The sequence below is a fragment of the Carcharodon carcharias genome, chromosome 4 (genome assembly GCF_017639515.1).
Source record: "Carcharodon carcharias isolate sCarCar2 chromosome 4, sCarCar2.pri, whole genome shotgun sequence".
NCBI lineage: Eukaryota > Metazoa > Chordata > Chondrichthyes > Lamniformes > Lamnidae > Carcharodon > Carcharodon carcharias.
In genome coordinates this window covers 125175578-125197769 of record NC_054470.1, presented here as the reverse complement: position 1 = coordinate 125197769, position 22192 = coordinate 125175578, and the positions used below count along the sequence as shown (strand labels likewise).

Below are 22192 nucleotides of genomic sequence, written 5' to 3'. Positions count from 1 at the left end.
AAAAATTGCTTAGTTATGGTGGTCGTAGCTTGAGTGCCAACACCACTCAGTTAAACCTTTAACTCTAATGTACAACTGGAATGTCTCAATTAACATATTGAGTTACTGAGTGAATTGGATGGCTGGTGATGAGAATAGCTCTTGTAACTCTTTCGAGTACAAACCTGTTTCCATCTGTTTCAGATGAAGTTACATTGTTTTATAGTTCGCCATTGTGAGATTTGAACTCTTGATTTCTTAAGCTCCCATTCACCATAGCTTTGCCATTGTGAGATTTGAACTCTTGATAATCTTTTAAATGAAAACCAAATCAACAAAATTGGGATAAATCAGGCACCTAAGCTAAGAACAAAGTTTAAAGGAAACTTACAAACTTAAAAATATGGAACGCTTCACGAATTTGCGTGTCATCCTTGCGCAGGGGCCATGCTAATCTTCTCTGTATCGTTCCAATTTTAGTATATGTGCTGCCGAAGCGAGCACGAAGTTACACGGTTTCATAGTTTGCCATTGTGAGATTTGAACTCTTGATACTCTTTTGAGTAAACCTGTTTCCATCTGTTTCAGATGAAGTTACATTGTTTCATAGTTTGCCATTGTGAGATTTGAACTCTTGATCATGGGGTTACAAACCCAGTACCATAACCACTTGGCTATTTAGGCCAAGCTCAAATAATTGGCCTACTTGGTTGCCAGCTGCTTGCCAGGATCATAGTTTGCCATTGTGAGATTTGAACTCTTGATACTCTTTCGAGTACAAACCTGTTTCCATCTGTTTCAGATGAAGTCACATTGTTCCATAGTTTGCCATTGTGAGATTTGAACTCTTGATCTTGGGGTTACAAACCCAGTACCATAACCACTTGGCTATTTAGGCCAAGCAAAACACATTTCCATCTGTTTCAGATGAAGTTACATTGTTCACCATTGTGAGATTTGAACTCTTGATACTCTTTCGAGTACAAACCTGTTTCCATCTGTTTCAGATGAAGTTACATGTTTCATAGTTTGCCATTGTGAGATTTGAACTCTTGATACTCTTTTGAGTAAACCTGTTTCCATCTGTTTCAGATGAAGTTACATTGTTTCATAGTTTGCCATTGTGAGATTTGAACTCTTGATCTTGGGGTTACAAACCCAGTACCATAACCACTTGGCTATTTAGGCCAAGCGAGAATAGCTCTTGTATTTTCACATAAATTTGATTTGAATCAATTTTCTTCCCACTGATCCAAATCTTATTCAATGAGCAGCAGCTGTAATTTATGACATTGTGCAGACAGAAAAATATTTTACGCACCTTGAAACAAAAACAGTATTAACTCTAATATGGGTTTATCATTCAAGACCTGTGCTAGTTATTAAAGGTGCTTATGGCCAATAAAAGTATTCATTACCATGTAAACAAGCCATACCTATTATGTCATTTAAGAGTTAAGCAAGGTCAGCTGAGCTCACTATCAGTGATTAGCCTCAGTGCAGGAACTTTTATTGACTATTATTCAGCAAACCCTTTGGGCAAGGTCATGTGTACACAACATTTGATTCAGCTATACGAGCCCCTTAAATATCCCATCAACTAGTCATTTGGTAATACAGAACTTGAGTACTAAGATGGTTGAAGAGAAGAAGAAACCAATTGCTAAGAAAGGCGCCAAGAAAGTGGTGAGTAAACCATGAGGAAAGGGCGGCAAGAAGCGGCGAAGGTTGAGGAAGGAGAGTTACTTCATCTACATCTACAAAGTGATGAAGCAGGTTCACCTCGACACTGGCATCTCCTCCAAGGCCATGAGCATCATGAACTCGTTCGTGAACGATATTTTTGAGCGCATCGCGGGTGAGGCTTCCCGCCTGGCCCATTACAACAAGCGCAGCACCATCAGCTCCTGGGAGATCCAGACCGCCGTGCACCTGCTGCTGCCCGGGGAACTGGCCAAGCACACCATGTCAGAAGGGACAAAGGTGGTGACCAAATACACCAGCTCCAAGTAAAACCCCACAATGGACTGAACAACACCCGAAAAAGAGAGGCATGGTGTTGAAGCTTATCATCTTGCACTCATCAAGACAATTTGCAAGAATACCAATTTTAAAGAGAACAATTTATACTGCATGAGAAGAGAGTGTTGATTGGTTGGAAAGTGGATTCTGAGTGGTATTCTTAAGAAGAATAACTTTTCTTGACTAGGCCCTAGGGGCTTGCTTTCACTCCAGTTCAATAGGTTCTGAAATGGCTGCTAAGTTCAATGCATGCTCTGCAGACTTTGCCACATGCAGGGCAGGTGCTACCTGGAGAGTTGGGTAGATGAATTCTTGGGAGGTTTGTGTGCTCTCTCTGATGCCCCGATTTTGCCTCAGTGTGTTTCCAACAAAGTCTTTCGATGTGTTCAGCACCTTAATTTCCAAATGAACTTTCTCAATTTTGGTCAGTCTCATGAGTCAGCAGTGATGTTTCACCTTTCAGGGATGCTTTGAGGGCAGCCCTAAGTGTCTTCCTGTTTTTATGAGTATTTGGTCAAGATGTTTATTAGGTACATATTTATATATTTAGTAAAGAATATTTCATCAGTACTTCCACAGCCAATCTCCAAACAATAAACCATAAATGTAATGTAAAAATATGGTAACTTATCCTTTTTTTTCCCTTCCATTCTCCATTCAATGCTTATGTATACTGCAGTTTACAGCAGTAATGTTACTCAGATTTCTCCAGAGCAATTTTTCTTTCCATTCAGCAAACAGAATTTGTCAAAGAAGATATAAATAGATCAGATTTTTTCTTGTATCTTATTGATTTGTTATTTAGTCAAATTGAGCCAAACCTTTATATTAGCTTCCTAACTCCAAGATGAAAGTCATGATACTTGGGACCCGAGACAGCCCATAAAATTAACATTTAATCCCTGCTGAGTAGACATTTGTCATATGTGACATCATTAGATTTTTTCAGACACATCTTTTGAAGATGATGTTTGGAATTCATTGTGAAATGCATTCAGTCAATCACTAATTGAAGTTCAGTTCTGTGTGGTCTATAAATAGAATATTGCCCCTTCAATTAAATGAACAAGAATAATTGAGGTCAATGAGGTAACAGCTGTACCAGGACCAAACTGAAATAACTACTTATTTGTTTACATGAACAGACATGGAAGTCACACTAACATATTATGTGATCTAGATCATCATCTTGCCAGTGTCGAGTGCAATTTAACCAATAATTTCACTTTCTAACTAGTAGACTCAGGTTATCAAATTTGCTTCCATTACCCTCAGATCACAGCTATGAACTCAAATTCTGTTAAACTATTGAATGAATATACTGAAGATACATCACAATTTACCTTGCTGGGGTGATAGCAAGAAAAAGCCAAGCTCAGACCAAACTGAAGTTTGCACATTAGCACTCTTGAACATAGTTCATTCTTTGTTAATATTCGTGCAATAAACTCACCTTTGCTGGTGATGAAGAATTGGATCCTGATGAAAGTAGAAGCAATTAGCTTGTATTACTAATTATGTTCAAATTAGAACATTTAAAGAATGTCAAAAGATGGGAATAGTACACCGGACTTTTATGTGAGTAGCAAGATTATTTCAGGTCTGCTAAACATTTGTCTATCACTTTAATTGTAAAGCATCACCAATCCACATCTAACAATTATACACTATCAAAAGACATTTAATTGTAACAAATTCCACTTCATTTGGTCTTTAAAAACAAATAAACCACAGTCACATCAAAAGCCCTGGAAACAAACAAACCTATGATTACTCCAATTCAAAACGTTCAATCCTTTGCCTGATGAGACAAGGGCTTTCATTTAATATCTATGCTGCCTTCGTGCTCAAATTTACTAGAATGGTAAAACCAGTGACGTGAAGCCAAGGGGGTCTGATCAAGAAGTTCGTGGATGACATGAAAATTGGTAGGGTGGAAAATCGTGAGAAGGATATCAATAGACTGGTCAGGTGGGATTCAACCCAGAAAAGTGTGAGGTAATGCACTTGGGGAGGGCTAACAAGGCAAGGGATTATACTATGAATGGAAATCAGAGGGACCTTGGTGTGCATATCCACAGATCCCTGATAGTAGCAGGGCAGCTGGATAAGGTGGTTAAGAAGGCATGTGGGAAACTTGCCTTTATTAGCCAAGGCATCGAATACAAGAGCAGGGAGGTTATGCTGGAACTATAAAATGTTGGTTAAGCCACAACTGGAGTACTGCGTGCAGTTCTGGTCACCACATTATAGAAAGGATTTGATTGTACTGGAGCTGGTGCAGAGAGATTTACCAGGATGCTGCCTTGGCTGGAGAGTCTAGCTATGAGGAAAAATTGGATAGGCTGGGGTTGTTTTCCTTGGAGCAGCGAAGGTTGAAAGGGGAGCTGATAGAGATATATAAGATTATGAGGAGCATAGATAGAGTGGATAGGAAGGCACTTTTTCCATTAGTAGAGGGGTCAATAACGAGGGGGCACAGATTTAAGGTAAGAGGTAGAAGGCTGAGGGGGAAGTTGAGGAGAATTTTTTTCACCCAGAGGGTGGCGGGAGTCTGGAACTCACTGCCTGGAAGGGTAGTTGAGTTAGAAACTCTTGTAACGTTTAAGAAGTATTTAGATATTCACTTGCGTTGCCATAGCCTCCAGGGCTATGGGCGAATGATGGAAAATTGGATTAGTGCAGTCAGATCTTTGTTGACTGGCATGGACACGATGGGCTGAATGGCCTCTTTCTGTGCTGTAAATGTCTATGAGAATCTTCAGGGGAAAAAGCTGATGTTCAGTGGTTGGTACACTATACATACCATCTCAAATTGAAGCGTGTGAGAATTTATTTTCATAGCAGATTTCAAGTGTTTATTACTTCTTCAAAACACATCTGTCATTTTTGCATCAGGGTGCTACCTTATTCACTCTCACCAACATTTTAATAAATATAATTCGAATTTCTAACTTTACGCATTGAGATTCTTGCAGCAAAAGCATTTTAGGAAAAGATTAACCTAATTTGCTGGAAATAGGATAATAATCAATGACAAAGAGGTCACTTAGCATTTTGGACCATATTTCTCATCGGTACAGGTCCCAAGTGAATATCTGAGACAGAAACGTGTTAGTTAACCTTTACAATCCTGAAAATGATGGACCAAGACCCGTAATGCAGATAACCACCAAGGTTGGAAAAAGTAAGAACACAAGATAAAACAAAAAGCAGCATCTGAAAGTCTGGGCTATATGTCTGCAGAGTGAAGGAAGGTGAAAATGCTAAAGGAGGCAAGAACAGTTTTAAGGTCCCATGAATGAAGGAGTTATTGTAGGAGACTGTAAGTTGAGTTTTGACAACAGCCAACTGAGGATTTAGGGAATAGGAAAAGTATGTGGTATGGCGTTTTTTGAGATCAGAATGAACAAGGGAGGAAAGTTTGATGGAGAAAGAAGTTGAGTGTCTCAGGTTGCTTTACAGCCAATGAAATGCTTTTGAAATGTAGGAAACATAGCAGACAATTTACATACTGCAAATTCCCACAAACAGCTATGCTATGCAAAACCTACAATTTGATGTCCATATACTTCAAAAATATTTCAAGCCCATCTACTTAGAGGAAAGTTAGCATGCATCATCTAAGTTTTTAAAGTCCACAAAGATTTCAGTCTCATTTAAACCAAAATAGTCAGAAACTTTTTGATAATGTGATAATAACCAGACATTCTGTTTTTGTGATGTTGATTGAGGCATAAATATTGACCAGGACACCAGGAATAGCTCCTCTGCTCTTCTTTGAAACAGTGTCAGCCTTGATTTTTATGCTCAGGTTCTGGAGTGGGGCTTCAACCTGGAACCTTCTGATTTAGAGACAAGAGTGCCGCTGACTGAAGCATTGTTCATCCACTATGGTACACAACATGGGAGCAAGATTCAAGTCTGCTAAGCATTTTCCCTCAACTACAGGTTTTTAAAATTTAAAGTCAAGCTAATTTGAATGCTTTAAGTATGAATTTAGGGATATAAATAAAAAATCAGCAGAGTAACGTGATGCAAATTATTGATTACTCAGAGTAATCATAACCAAACATCAAATAAGTCGCACCACCCACAAGTTCTTTAATGCAAAACAGCTCATACTATTGTATTTTTAAAATTGATATGAAGGTACAACATAATTGTAACTTAACATACATGAAAACACGGGTCAGATTTTCTTAAGCACTCGTCTATTTCTTGGAGATCCTTGATCATCGGAATAGAAAGAGGAAATGATGGAGTAAGTGATTTTTGTCATTAATTATGGCACTTCATATTTCGTGTGACATTTGCGCTTCTCTGCCATTTACCCGGTGAAAACATTTAGGAAGTAATTAGCATAGCCCCGCCCATTAACATCAATAGTGATCGCGATGTTCCCACATTTAATTCAGCTTTCACACCGCTGCCACTTAGATTTAAAAATAATGGTCTAAGTGGCATGATTTATTGCTCCAAGATGGAGTTTAAACTCCCAGTTGTTAAAAATGTATTACAGCAGCAATGATTAAACAACTAGGATGTTTGAGTATCCACTTCCTGCATCTGGGAATTCCAATTTTAATAGTGCCATGCCATATGTTCATATGAACTCGTTCAATTTATGAGATTGTTTGCAGAATTTAAATGACTCCTCTGTTTTCCCACAGTATTCAATCTCACTAAAGCCACTTATAAAACCAACATATTTTTTCTAACAACTCTAACTTGCTAATTAATCACTACTGATATGAGCAATTTTTTTCATTCATGGGATGTGGGGGTCACTGTCTCATCCTTAAATGCCCTATATAGAGTGGTTTGCTGGACCATTTTAGAGGGCAGTTAACAGTCAACCATATTACTGTGGGTCTGGAGTCATGTAGAGGCCACACCAGGTAATGACAGCAGATTTCCTTCCTGAAAGGACATTAGTGAAATAGATGGGTTTTTAGGACAATTCACTATTCACATGGTTACCATTACTGGTTTGAGCTTTATATTCCAGATTTATATATTAACTGAATTTAAATTTCATAGCTGCCATGGTGGGATTTGAACAATGGTTCCAAATCACTTATTCAAGCCCCTGGATTACTAGACCAGTAACATAACCACTGTGCTATTCTATGCAACACTTACAAATTGATGTCTATATACTTCAAAAATATTTCAGGCCCACCTCGTGGGAGGAAAGTTAGCATGCATTATGTAAATTTTTTGCAGTCCACAAAGATTTCAGTGTCATTCAAATCAACATAGTCAGGAACTCTGATCTACAAGGGAATCAAGGCTTATTGGGGTGGCAGGCTGGAATTTGGAGTTAAGGCCACAAGATAAGCCATCAGTTTATCGAATAGCAGAGCAGGCTTGATGGGCTGAATAGCCTGCTTCTGTTCCTATTTCTTTCTTATGATCTTTCTTTCAGCAGGGTACAAATTCAAGGTTAGTTTGTTGACTGCAATTTATGCCCACGTAATCCAGAAAACACAAGTCGATAATCATTTTATTTTAAAATTATTAATAATTTATAATGCAACAACTTGAAGTGGTCTGAAAACAGAACAGTGAAACTGATGGGAATCTGAAACCTCAAAAAGGGACACATCTTTTGAGTAAGTTTAAAGTTCATTTAAGAAGTTAGCAACTCCATTTGTGAGATCCTGAGGTTATGAAAAGCTCTTGACAAATTAAAATCCTCTCTTTCTTTAACAAAGTATTTGACTGCAAATATTCAGTCTTGCTCAAAAGTATTTCATAACCCCACTGCTGCTGAACCTAATTGCAAATACTTTATTTAAGTCAGGATTCCATTTTGAAAGATCAAAAAATGCCAGTTGTAAATTTTACTTGAAAACTCCTGGAGTCGTGTGCGTTCTTCTTCCTAATTTTCTGTATGAATCAAACTAACAAAGTCTTAAACTGTGATCTAACCTCTTGTCTAGATAAGTTAGATCTAGTGCCAAACAAAAAGGCTTATCTTAAACTATTATTTGCAGCACAACATAAAAGTAAACCAAGCTGAAGCAACACCATCAACCACAAATGACTGAGTACAATTTCATTTTTATTATAAGCAGATGATGTGATGGCATTTTGCATGATACTACAGTGTCAAGCTTAGTCAGACTGGGCAAGATTAAAAGTTAATAGTATATTATGGGTTCTGGTATCAGAATCATATTGAATTATAATGTGATGTTCAGTAGCAGTGCAAACAGTGGTTTTAATTTTAGGTGATCCACTCAGCATTAAATCTGTCTTCATCTCAGGTCCATACGAGTGTGTATTTGTCACCAATAATACATTTCATTTTACTTGATCTTGTTTAAAAAAAACCCTGAAAACTGAACAAAGAAGCTTGCAGGTTGAAACAGCAAGACCAGTATTCCTGAAAAAGGCACTGAGGCAAGACAAACAAAAATGAATCACATGGTAACACTTTTACACACATTCTGAGGCAGTAAAGCTGAAATTCTTTTGACAGTTTCTTCCAAAGAGAACAATATTTGAAAGAGGTTTTTTTAATCCATTCAAAACCAGTGTATTACGTTTGAAATAGACTGAGACGTCAATAGGACAATTTTCTGAATGACAAATCACACACAAAGTAACCTCATCCATATATTGGAATCTCTGCGACATTCCCAAAAATTCAGTAGGTTAATCCATCACTCGTTATAATATATACAAAGGAAGGCTTCAGATTCAATCCCAGTTTCTGTAAAGTTAGCATTTCTCAGCTGATCCGGCAATACATTGCTAAAACTGCCCTGAGCAAACCTGAGCAGGGTGAGGGAAACCAACCAGAGCTGGCACTTCACATTGCTATCCAGCAATCCCTGCTGAAAACGCATGTGTGGATATCCGATAAAGGAGAATGAAAGCTCAGTTAAATGACCCACTAACACTAACCATCCAGGTTCACAAATGAGGAAATGACCTATGAGGTGAGGTTACAGAGGGCCGTAGCTGTTAAATATTGATCTTAATCAAGCAGGATTCACATGCTTCAGAACAGGAGCAAGAACAAAATCAGAGTAAAAAGATAAAATTATCACAAGGATTTTAATTGTAAAGAAAAAAACGGCACCTTTGGTTTTTCAGGGTTTTTTTCCCACCAAGTTTACCCAAAAGGATTTTTAAGAAGCATGTGTAACAGATGCTTTCATTTACTACAAAACTCACAACAGCATTTGAATGAGCCTGCAGAGATATAACAATAATGCACAGATAGTTCATAGCCTGAAAGCAGGTTTCATTTGTCACAACAGATGAATCATAAACTGAGTACGTGTGAAGTGCAGGTTGGAATGTTTCTGCATTAACATGTTCCTTTAGAAGTAAAAGCAAATAGCCATATATTTAGGGTGAAAGGAAATAGCAAATTTCTAAAATATTAAGCCTCGAAAGAAATATATTTTTCAAGCAGTTTACAGAGTATTTGATATTTAGCATGCTATTAAGAAAATCCAGCTTTTCCATTTTCAAATGATGACGAAATAAAGGGCCTTCCGATGCAATATTTCACACCTTTAACTGAAATCATGCTGTACAGAAAATGAGCAAATACATGTTTCCGTTAACGAATTTTTATCTAACATCACAAACTTCTGGCACCCGCTCACGCTGCCACCATGTGGCCCATTTTAATTCCTTTGTGCAAAAGTAGGAGACTTTTGAAACCCTGTTAATATCAGCTTCCACCTCCTTTTCTCTGCTGAAATTGCTGATCCGATACTAGTTAGGTATATTAATTAAAAATATGGGGTGGAAACTTGTAAGAAGCTGCTTTGTTCCCTGGCTCTCCTAAATATCCAGCATATACCAGAAAAACATTTAAACAGAAACTTGATGTTACTACAATAAACGCAGAATAGAGAAGACAAAAAAAGCTAGACTGTGGAGAGTACCTGAATTTGAAGAGTGACAAATACTGAAGCTAAATTTGGGCCACCTTTTCAACTTTGTTTATCCCCATAAAATGAGGTGTCTGGAAATGATTGGGGTTGAAATTGGTCTTTACCAGGAGTGTGAAATGCACTTGTATTGAATTGGCAACTTGATTAACACCCCATTTGATTCTCTTATCCATTGAAGTCAACAGTAAGGAAAATTGGGTAGTGTGCAAAGATAGGTTGTTGATTCCCTATGTGCGTTTCACTTTACTGGTGAAAACCAATCTCATGCTTGTTTATCTAGAAGACAGACTGGTCTGTTTAAGACCCATGGCAAAGATTAAGATGGTTCTGACAAGCTACCTAGTCGCAGATAAATAAATATAACGATGATCAGTGCAGATTACTCCATGTGATCAACTTCAAATCTCCATTTTGGTCAAGATTATGGATGAGGGCAAGTAAACCCACATAGTTTTCCATTTTAGTGATAGTACATCTCATAAAACCATTGCTATATTCAACCATGCAAAAAACAAATTTTTGTACCAATATGAAATTGAGCCAATATAGAGGTTTGTGAAGAGGCCCATTAAAAAAGACAGTATTTTCCCAATAGTCATGTTCTCCAAGTGCGAATGAAATATTAGAAATATCCTAATCCAGACCCACAATTCAGAAGAACTGTCATCAGGATAAAATTTCTAAACACGCCAGTTAAATTAAAATTCAAGTGTTGCTAGCCTAGCACCAAAACAAATCTGAAAGAATGATTTTGAAGATTACAGCATCAATTCTATTATTTGAAACCATAAGAATTAGCTCTTAATATGTTGTTATGGATAGAATCCCAAAGAGGGTTTTCATGGCACAAAGCCTCAGAAGCTTAAAAAAAGTCATTTGAAATAAAGAAAAGATTGGGGACATTTTATTGCATTAAAGACATTATATAAATGTAAGCTGCTGCTATTGATCTGAATTTGGTTGGTGGATGGAGAAATTCTGGCCAAGTCTCTCAGAGAAATCCTTGATCTCCTTCAAAGTGTCATGGAATCTTTAATCCATTTGAATTACTGGAGTAGGCAGGCAGGACTTTATTTGATGTTGGCATGAGTACAAAACAAGATTTCTCTTTTGTGCTCACACTGACCTTTTAAGTAAAATTAACAAAGAAATTCATGCCCTCTCTTTGTTGCTGCTCCACATGCCATTTTGGGCTGTCCCACGGACATGATGGTTTCACATCTATTAAACAGGCCACTTTTTTAGACATTCACATGGATTTTCTAAGATCTGATTGTTGAGAAATCACGTGAGCTTGCTGGCCCAGGTTTTTGGCTCGGTTTGCAAATTGCAAATTGGGCCCTTTGGGGCTTCACAAATGCACACTCGACTCATGTCTGACTTTGCTCAGCATGTGCAGGGATGGGCCAGTTAGAAGGCCCACCTCAGATATTGGGGACAGCAGCCGAGCTCCCAACATTATTCCCTCATCCCCTGATACTCCCTCCAGGCCCTTTTATATGCCCCATTCCACACCATGTCCTCCTTGTACACCCCATGCCTCCTCCATGCTTGTCATATCCCCCATTCCGCTCCATTCCTCCTGCATGCCATATGCCATTAATGTATCATCCATATTGACTCACTAAGTATCCGCTATGTACAGTCCTCAGGAACAATAGGTGCAGGTGGAAAAAAATTAAATCTGTAGCAATCAAATAAATCTCTCATTCAAATGAGTGTCAATGATACTGTAAAAATAATGTAGGCCCATAGTAATAACGTTTAATTCCTTAAGTGGCCAATAAGTTGCGTAACCAAACAACCATGTATTCAGAAGCACATCAAAGGCAGAATATTTTATTACAAGCTCTTAAAACAGTCAACCAATCCACTGAGAGCTGTGTCAACAAAGCTAAGTACTCATTAGCTTTTGGAAGACAGCTTAGCATTCATAATAGCCACAGTCATCAAAAACCATTACAGCGCCAGACAATAAAATTGAAAGATGAGATGGTGTTTCATTCCCTTTTCAAGGCAGATTGCCTGTCAATCAATAGAGTGGAGCAGGAGCTTTGTTTTTAACTTTCAGGGAAGCTGTTTCGAAGTAAAATATATCTGGGCATTTAAATCTCAATCCAAAACATTATTGCAGTGTTTGCCAGTACATTTTTCAAAAGTTTTGAATGCAGTGTGACCCTTTCTCCATTGAGAAAAGTACTGTAATGCATGTCAACACTTGCACAATGACGGTCAATTTAATGGTCAACATACCTATGCAGGATAGTGTCCTATGATCAATTACTGCATTAAAACATATCTATCTTACAATTCAGCATCTAATAGTCACATTTGAAAGTGTCAAAACATTTAACACTTACTTGTCAGAATACTCCAGACTCCTCGGCCAAAATATTTCCCTTGATGGGCGGGCAGGCCCCACCGGCTCGGTGGCTGGCGAGCAGCTGAACTCTGCTGCCGAAATGGGGCCCGCCGCCATTTTGAGTGGGCAGGCCAATTAAGGCCTGCCTGGCAGGACGCACTTCCTGTGCAGGGGGTGGAGAGATTCCCCATCTGTCAAAGTGCGCTTTTTTGCGCATGCACGCGAAAGTCTCAGGGAGCAGTGCGCTCTAAGTGCTGTCTCAGGGAGATTACTGACAGTGTAAAAAACTTGAAAAATAGAAAAATTATTAACATGTCCCCCTCATGTAACAATGTCACACGAGATGGGACATGTTAATAAGAAGCACATAAAATTTATTGAAGCTTTTAAAAATGAACACGAAACCTCATCCGCCAGTGGATGAGGTTTCATGTATTATCAGAAGCCCGCTGGGGCTCCTGGCCTGCCCGCCAACCTACAGTTTGGATGGCCATGGTCTTTAATTATCATAATTATCCTGCCAATGGCCTTAATTGGCCATTGACAGGTCGGCGGGTGGACAGCTGATTTCACTGTCCACCTGCCTCAATATTTAAATGGGCCGGGATGACGTTGGGGGTTCCTCCTGATGTCATCCTGCGTCACTTTCCTGTCGGCGAGCGGGCCCCGCCCCCAAATCGCCAACGGGAAAATTCTGTCCCTCAGCAGGCTTCCCCCAGTGGTCGCAAACTTTTCAAGGCGGTGTGCGTTTTTGGCTTCCAAAACCCGCACCAACACACAAAAATAATGTGGGGAAGGAAATGCAAACTTCCTATGGTCTTCACAATGGCTACCCAACCTCAGATGAGGTAAAAGCGCGTTTTGCATCTAAGGCTTTCCCAACCTGCGAAAACTCTCAACGGCGCACAAAAATGACGTGAGGCCAGGGAGGCTTTTATGAGCGATGCAGTTGTTAAAGCAGAGTTATTTAAAAATCCCAGAGGGAAACTTTAAACAACTGTCATAACTTATAATTTTAAGTGTTGTTTGAGATGCGGCTCTAAACTCAGGTATCAGACCATCAGTTCTCGAGGTTTTACATTAAACTAAATGAAACATTTTATTAATTTACACAGGTTAAAATATATATACACATGGCTACAAATTACTACCATCATAACTTGTAACAAATTCTCAAACTAATCTCCATTAAGGCAACAGCAACCCATAGACTTAACACGACAGCAGGCAAAGTCTTTTCACCTTATACATTCAAAATGAGGTTCCTTCACTGTAGTTTCTGTGGAGAGAGTTGGAGGCTTACAGCTGCTTTTGATCTCACATTGCCTATGCTCTGCACACTCGAAAACTGCTGAAGTTATGTCTACCACCACTAATTGAATTCAAATTCTCATTGTCTCACCAGCCTCTTTGAACTTCACCTTTTAATAATGAAACGCCTTTCTTGAACCAATTTTATTACTAATATAAACATGTTGCTTGGTAGCTGCTAGATAGGCATCAGTTTTCATCCTACTTCTCGAATGCTCTATTCAAAAAATGCAAATGCACGCTATCTCTCTTACATATCAAAACTAGTACCCATCAAAGCACCCAGACTAGCTGGCTTTAATTCAATTAAGACACACCCACAGACTCCATTCTAAAAGGATTTTTTTTTCCAAAATATTATACATATTAATAGCTTCATGACAAAGACAGAGGAAAATTGTTTTTCCAGTTAAAAAAAACTACGTTCAGAGCTTTGCGATCTGATTCCTACCTCCACTGAGAGGCTAAAATCCGGCCTCTGGAGCTTTTCAGGCATTAGTAATAAGTCAATATCAAAGTCCCACGTCAGGACTTGAGCTGACAACAAAGTGTGAAATCTAAACACTGCACTGAAAATGCAACACGACTGAGAACATATTTGATAACATGATTGAGAACATATAATAGACGACAGAGAGTTGGGATGAGGGGGCCATTTTCAGGATGGTAACCTGTGGAGTACCACAGGGATCAGTGCTGGAGCCGCAATTATTTACAATATATATTAATGACTTGGATGAGGGAAGTGAATGCACTAACGCTCAGTTTGCAGATGACACAAAAATAGGTGGGAAGGCAAGTGGTGAGGATGACACAAAGATTCTACAGAGGGATATCGACAGGTTAATTGAGTGGGCAAAAACTTGGTAGATGGAATATAATGTGAGAAAATATGAGGTTTTGCACTTTGGCAGGAAGAATAGAGGAACTGAATATCATTCAAATGGAAAAAGGCTGCAGAAAGCTGCAGCACTGAGGGATTTGGGGGTCCTTGTGCATGAATCACAAAAAGCTAGCAAGCAAGTTCAGCAGGTAATAGGGAAAGCAAATGGAATGTTGGCCTTTATTTCAAAGGGAATGGAGTACAAAAATAGGGAAGTTTTGCTAAAACTATACAAGGCACTAATTAGATCACATCTAGAATACTGTGAACTGTTTTGGTCCCCTTATCTAAGGAAAGATATACTGGAATTGGAGGCAGTCCAGAGAAGGTTCACTAGGTTGATCCCTGGTATGGAGGGATTTTCTTACAAGGAGAGGTTGTGTAAGTTGGGCCTGTACTCACTGGAGTTTAGAAGAATGAGAGGCGACCTTACTGAAACATATAAGATTCTTAGGGGGCTTGACAGGATAGATGCTGAGAGATTGTTTCCCTTTGCTGAAGAGTCTGGGAACGGAGGGCATAATCTCAGAGTAAGGGGTTGCCAATTTAAGACAGAGATGAGGAGGAATTTCTTCTCTCAGAGGGTAATGAATCTGTGGAGTTCTTTACTGTAGAGGCTGAGTCGTTAAGTATACTCAAGGCTGAGATAGACAGATTTTTAATCAGTAAGGGAATCAAGGGCTATGGGGAAAAGGCAGAAAAGTGGAGTTGAAGATCAGATCAGCCATGATCTTATTGAATGGCGAAGCAGATTCGATGGGCCAAATGGCCTACTTCTGCTCCTACAACTTATGGTCTTACATTTCCTGGCTATAAATCTATCATCTCAGTTTGCAGGCTACATAACCATGACTATTCTACGCTGCATCACGATGTGTTCATTAGAGCCTACATCCAAATAGACTTCAAAATGCTTATCAGCCAAAGTACCATATCCAGGTCAAATATATTTGGAGGAGGCCTGAAACCAAGCTTATTCATTGACATAAAAACAAAAAACTGCGGATGCTGGAAATCCAAAACAAAAACAGAATTACCTGGAAAAACTCAGCAGGTCTGGCAGCATCAGCGGAGAAGAAAAGAGTTGACATTTCGAGTCCTCAAGACCCTTCAACAGAACTAGGTGAATCCAAGGCAAGGGTGAAATGTACGCTGCTTTAAGGTGTGTGTGCGTGTGTGTGTGTGTGGTGGGGGGGTGGGGGGTTTGGGGGGGGTGGAGAGAAGTGGAGGCGGCTGGTGTGATTGTAGGGACAAGCAAGCAGTGATAGAAGCAAATCATCAAAAGATGTCACAGACAAAAGAACAAATAGGTGTTGAAGTTGGCGATATTATCTAAATGAATGTGCTAATTAAGAATGGATGGTAGGGCACTCAAGGTATAGCTCTAGTGGGGGTGGGGGGAGCATAAAAGATTTAAAAATATTTAAAAATAATGGAAATAAGTGGGAAAAGAAAAATCTATACAAATTATTGGAAAAAACAAAACGAAGGGGGAAGAAACAGGGGATGGAGGAGGGAGTTCAAGACCTAAAGTTGTTGAATTCAATATTCAGTCTGGAAGGCTGTAAAGTGCCTAGTCGGCAGATGAGGTGTTGTTCCTCCAGTTTGTGTTGAGCTTCACTGGAACTGTGTCCAGCCCATCTCCTGCGCATCCGCCCTCACGCCTTCTCCTCCCTCCCAGAAACATGATAGGGTCCCCCTTGTCCTCACTTATCACCCCACTAGCCTCCGCATTCAAAGGATCATCCTCTGCCATTTCCGCCAACTCCAGCATGATGCCACCACCAAACACATCTTCCCTTCACCCCCCGTCGGCATTCCGTAGGGATCGTTCCCTCCGGGACACCCTGGTCCACTCCTCCATCACCCCCTACTCCTCAAGCTCCACCTATGGCACCACCCCATGCCCACGCAAAAGATGTAACACCTGCCCCTTCACTTCCTCTCTCCTCACCGTCCAAGGACCCAAACACTCCTTTCAAGTGAAGCAGCATTTCACTTGCATTTCCCCCAACTTAGTTTACTGTATTCGTTGCTCCCAATGCGGTCTCCTCTACATTGGAGAGACCAAACGTAAACTGGGTGACCACTTTGCAGAACACCTGTGGTCTGTCCGCAAGAATGACCCAAACCTCCCTGTCGCTTGCCATTTTAACACTCCACCCTGCTCTCTTGCCCACATGTCTGTCCTTGGCTTGCTGCATTGTTCCAGTGAAGCCCAACGCAAACTGGAGGAACAACACCTCATCTTCCGACTAGGCACTTTACAGCCTTTCAGACTGAATATTGAATTCAACAACTTTAGGTCTTGAACTCCCTCCTCCATCCCCACCCCCTTTCTGTTTCTTCCCCCTTCGTTTTGTTTTTTCCAATAATTTGTATAGATTTTTCTTTTCCCACCTATTTCCATTATTTTTAAATCTTTTATGCTCCCCCCACCCCCATTAGAGCTATACCTTGAGTGCCCTACCATCCATTCTTAATTAGCATATTCGTTTAGATAATATCACCAACTTCAACACCTACGTGTTCTTTTGTCTGTGACATCTTTTGATGATCTGCTTCTATCACTGCTTGCTTGTCCCTACAACCACACCACCCCCCTCCACTTCTTTCCCCCCACCCAACCCCCCGCCGCCCCCAACCCTCCACACGCACACACACACACACACCTTAAACCAGCGTATATTTCACCCCTTCCTTGGATTCACCTAGTTCTGTTGAAGGGTCTTGAGGACTCGAAAAGTCAACTCTTTTCTTCTCCGCCGATGCTGCCAGACCTGCTGAGTTTTTCCAGGTAATTCTGTTTTTGTTCAAGCTTATTCATTGTTTGCAGATGTTGAAAACTGTCTGATAATCGTTGGAAAAGACACAGTAAAAAAATGGGACTGGAAGAGCATTGTTCAAATGAAGATCCATTAACGCCACACACCATTGCCCTTCATTTATTTTTCTTCTTGTTACTGCTCAAAAAGCTCAGAGCTCCATAACAGTCGCTGCTAAAAAGAAAAGAAACCGGTTTCATGCAGTTAAATTTAACTGGGAGCCTGACGATATCCTGCACAATCCACAAAGTTGTGAGTCACTCATATTGTCAAGTCTCCAGAGTCAAACATTTAGAGAATCCTGTTAACTGATGGAATAGCAGGCATGGTACTTAATTAAACTGCAATTGCCTTCAGTCAGCTACACATCTAAGGTATGATTGTTTTGCAGGAGAATTATAATTATGATGGAAACAATGGACTGGATTTAATGTTCCCTGCCAATGGATTTGAAGGTGGAGGGGGGCCTCGTTAAATGCAGAGGGTGGCCTGCCTGACATCTTCCCACCCACCCCTGCCCCCACTGCAATTATTCCAGTGGCAGGGGTGGTCTTGGGTGGCCTGCCCGCTAGTGGGCCAATTGAGGCCCTTAGGTAGGCAATTAATGCCCACTTAAGAGCCTCATCCTGCCACTGGTGTTTAATAGGCAACAGGAAAGGCCCACACTAAGTGCCCAGCCCAGCAAGATTCCCAGCACGGGTTTGTGCCTGGCAAGGGGGCTCATAGGAGGCTGGCCTCCTGGGGTCATCAGATGGCACCACTTAAGATGTTATCCCTCAGGTTGCCATCCCCAAGGCCTCTCAAGCTGCAGCAACGATCACCCTGGCCCCACTCACCAGAGCCTGGCAGCTTGACATCCAAAACATACCTAATTAATCCAGCACCACACGTCCGTAGTGCTGAGCAGCTCTCTGAAGTCTGGCTTCCTGATTCAGAAGGGCAGGAATCCTGCTTCCAGGCTATTTTGGCTTTGGGACAATTGGTGCTCCTCTCAGTGGTTCCCCAGACCCTGACCGTTGAGAGGGGTGGGGACGCAGGGGGGAAAATCAGGTACCTTGAAGAACTCGGCCCAATATTGCCACTACAAAATGTCTTTTTTTTTTACCAAGGCCAATTCAAAAGCACTGGCCTCCAATGCAAAGGACCTTCACAATGACCAACTTACCATGAGCAAAGTTCCCTACCAGGAAAATGAATTTGTAAATTACCCCTTATATATGTGTCAAAATTTGATGGTTTGCTCAAGTCAAACTTTCACTAGTCCAACAGTTTCCACTCGCCCAACACTTTCAGCCTTACTTAAACATTAACTGACTTGATTTTATGAAAATATCATGCAGCATTGATTTGTTATATTGAGGCTTGTTGCGATGAGGTTCATCACTAATTTTAACATCATGGACCATTTCCTTATTCCTTCAGTGACTAGAAATACCAGAATGCCAATGAAATGTGGGTTCATATGTATATAAAAATGAAGGAAAATCTAGTAAAGTGCTGAATTATTCAGTGATAAATAAAACTCAGAAGAAGCCTATAGTGATTAATGTTCTGCTAAATGTCAGCATAGATCAAACTGGCCAATTATCTAGACATCAGCATAGATTTTCTTCGCTATCCACTTTCACATAATCTAATCATCAGAAAGTACAGTCAGATTTTTGATCTCTGAAGCTCATCACTACATGTGTAAACCGTCAATAAAGAGCAAAAAAAGGAAGGCCACTGTCTTTGCACATTCAAAATTACAGTTATTAATTTTGTATTTTTTAATCCATAAAACTTTCAAAGTCTTTCACCATCGGGAACATAGGTAAAAGTATTTAAACAAGGCTTTCTTTAATGCATAAGGCATTAATTGCTGATTAAACACCGGATGTTCCAAAGTCATCCCTTGCCAAATCCATTCAAATGGTTCAGTGGGCAAATGTGCCATGTAGTGAGTTCGACAGATCAGAAAATTCCCTTGTTCTATCAGTGGTTCCTGCTGAGTTAACTAATCTTTGCCAAGACATTGGTGGGGTGGCTACAAGTTGTCTTGCTTTCTTGGTTAGAAACAAATAATTTTTAAAAATCTACAAAGACTTTCACTCCCAACAGTTATCCAGCCCACCTCCCCAACTGAAAAGCTTGCTAATAATAATTTTCTGCACATACAGGCTGGAATTTTCCGGCCCCATCATGGGCAGAACTCACCGTGGGCAGGGCAGCGCCCTAACCAGAAATCCATTGACTTGTGGCGGGACTGGACGATCGCGGCAGCGGGCAGGTGCAGAAAATCCCACTGACAGTAAATGTAAACATCTATGGAGTGCTGTTTGCACCTGTGGAACTTCAGCCCAATAGGTATCAAAGTGTCCAGCATTGGACAGGCAATGCAAAGTAACCATAAAACAATACTTAACTTTCTGATCTCTGTTAAACGAAGGACGATTGAAGATAGGTGTGCTTACATCTGATGTTAATACAGGATGGCAAGCAGCCTTGTTTTCTTAGTTCTATAAAGCTGGTGAGCAACTTGCCCCAGGCTGATGGGTGAGTGGTGCCACTTGCATTTATCTGGGATAATTATTGATTTGCCAACAAACATCACTATGGAAGACCAAAGCTCCTTTTTAAACATGCCTGAGCAATGAAAGCCCAAGACTGACTTATGTCAGATAAAATTTGCTGGGCCATACAAGACAAGACACCACTGGAAAACATATCTGGCCAATCCATTATTGCTGTTGATTAAGGAGGGAAATCACAGGCCAACTGTTAATCACTGGATCCAAGTCCCGAGTGTACTATACTTACTTCACAACAACAACATACATTTATGCAACATGTGTGGTAAAATGCCCCAAGTGCATAACAGGAATATTATAAAACAACATTGGACAGCAAGTGTTAGAACAAGTGGCCACAAGGGCATAAATGGGATGAAAGTGGTGCAAGAAAACTCCATTCACCAAAATAACCTCGGTCTAATTAACTGCCAACCTTTTGGAGCAACATGATTTACCAGATGTTATTCTGGCCTCAATTCTTCTATTTTGTTTTGACTTGCCTGTTAATTCTGATTCCTTGTAGCTTCCTGTAGCTCTTCTCTACCTCTCACATACTGAAAGTGTATTTAATTTTTAAGTTGAAATTCTACTGGTTACATTTCTGATCAAGTTTTTGGTCAGTGTGAATTGTAATGAGTAACTTTAAAAAAGAGTTCCATTTGTCTCAAGTCCCTTATGGTTTTCAAACCGCCCCCCCACCCCCCGAAGTGAAATGAGTTTGGGTAGTCTCAAATCAGCTCTAAGAGGATGTAACTTCACAGTGAAATTGGCCATAATTCAATACTAATTGATTTTAAATGGGTAATTTTAATCTAAAGTGTCAGAAGAGTGGCTAGGGGATACAAATGTAATGCACATACATTAGGAACCTTCTTCTGAGTTTGGGATTGAAGCAGAATGCTGAAATTCTCACTTGGTTGATAGTAATAGCTGAACATGTTAGTGCAATTTCAGAGAACTATGATCTTCTCTTCTAGTTTGAGGAAATATTGTCAGCTGCAGTTTAAACTGCCAGTGAAACTTCCATGGAGTAGTAGCAAAAACATTTAAGTTTGCTGCAGTAAGCATATTTACAACTGGCAAAGTTGTGTCAATGACAAGCTGGAATTCTAAACTATGTACCTGGCAGAGAAGTTGAGTCAAAAGGACCCGAGACAATTAATTACTGCAAAGTCTATAAAATCTTTCTGCAGGGCAAAAAAGGGTGGCTACTTTCATTAGAATGGTGGAGATTAAGAAGTAATTTATTAGAGACACTAAAGTTATAAAGTAGTCTCGTCCAAAAGAAATTGCTGACCTTACAGAAGTACAGTTAAGTCTGCTTCACGTGTGCATTTACTTCATAAATAATAGCAGCATTCAGTGGAAAACTTTTCAGTCTTTTTCATTCATCAAAGTTTGGAGTTCTGGTGTGAATTAGTTCTTGGGATGTGGGTGTTGCTGGCTAGGCCAGCATTCATTGGCCATTCACAATTGTCTTTGAGAAGATGATGGTGAGCCGCCTTCTTGAACTGCTGGAGTCCATGTGGTGTAGGTACATCCACAGTGCTGTTTGGGAGGGAGTTCTAGGATTTTGACCCAGCGACAGTGAAGGGACGGTGATATAGTTCCAAATCAGGATGGTGTGTGGCTTAGAGGGGAACTTGTAGGTGGTGGTGTTCTCATGCATCTGCTACCCTTGCCTTTCTAGTGGTTGTGGGTTTTGAAGGCGCTGTTGAAGGAGCCTTGGTGAGTTGTCTTGATTATCAGTCACAGCACATCTTATGCAGCTTCTAGGTTTTTGTCCAGATGTGAGCAGTGCTTTGATCCTATCAGAGTGATTGCTGAGAATGGTGACTCACACAGTAAATCAGGAAGATTTGTCCTCGTAAGAAATACTTGCAACTAAATATGACCTTACACAACCTCAGTATGTCACTAGGTGTTTTAGAGCTAACGAATTACTTTTAAGTGTAGTCACTGTTGAAACATTGGAAACGCAGCAGCCAAACTGCACACAGCAAGCTCCATTAGAATGTGGTTAGATGCTTCTTACATCTTGCTATGACAGGCTGTTAGTCCATCTAATGCTTCTGTTTCCATGGTAATGAATTCCGGTGTTTTCACACACATTGTGCATCATTTCAACATAAAACCAATAAAAAGCAACCAATAAAGTAAATGCACATGATAAAAACACTGAAATTCTACTTTTCAAATAATAATTTTATCAACAAGCCCACAAAAAGGTTAAAGCACACATAGCTATGTGTGTGAATATATATTGAGGTCACATGCTGTGGGACAGGTGGAATATTCTTTGTTCCAATCTTATACAGGTCCCCTCCCACACC

The 22192-nt window shown here is 40.1% G+C and overlaps 1 protein-coding gene and 1 non-coding gene across 4 annotated transcripts in view; both read right to left on the bottom strand.

Annotated features, from left to right (window-relative positions):
- The window catches only part of fbxl17 (F-box and leucine-rich repeat protein 17), an 869933-nt gene that overhangs the window by 241695 nt on the left and 606046 nt on the right, over window positions 1-22192 (bottom strand). The gene's annotated exons all lie outside the window — the stretch shown is intronic.
- LOC121277569 lies at window positions 377-483 on the bottom strand. The gene has a single exon (XR_005942929.1). It is a non-coding gene; the product is annotated as a U6 spliceosomal RNA (small nuclear RNA).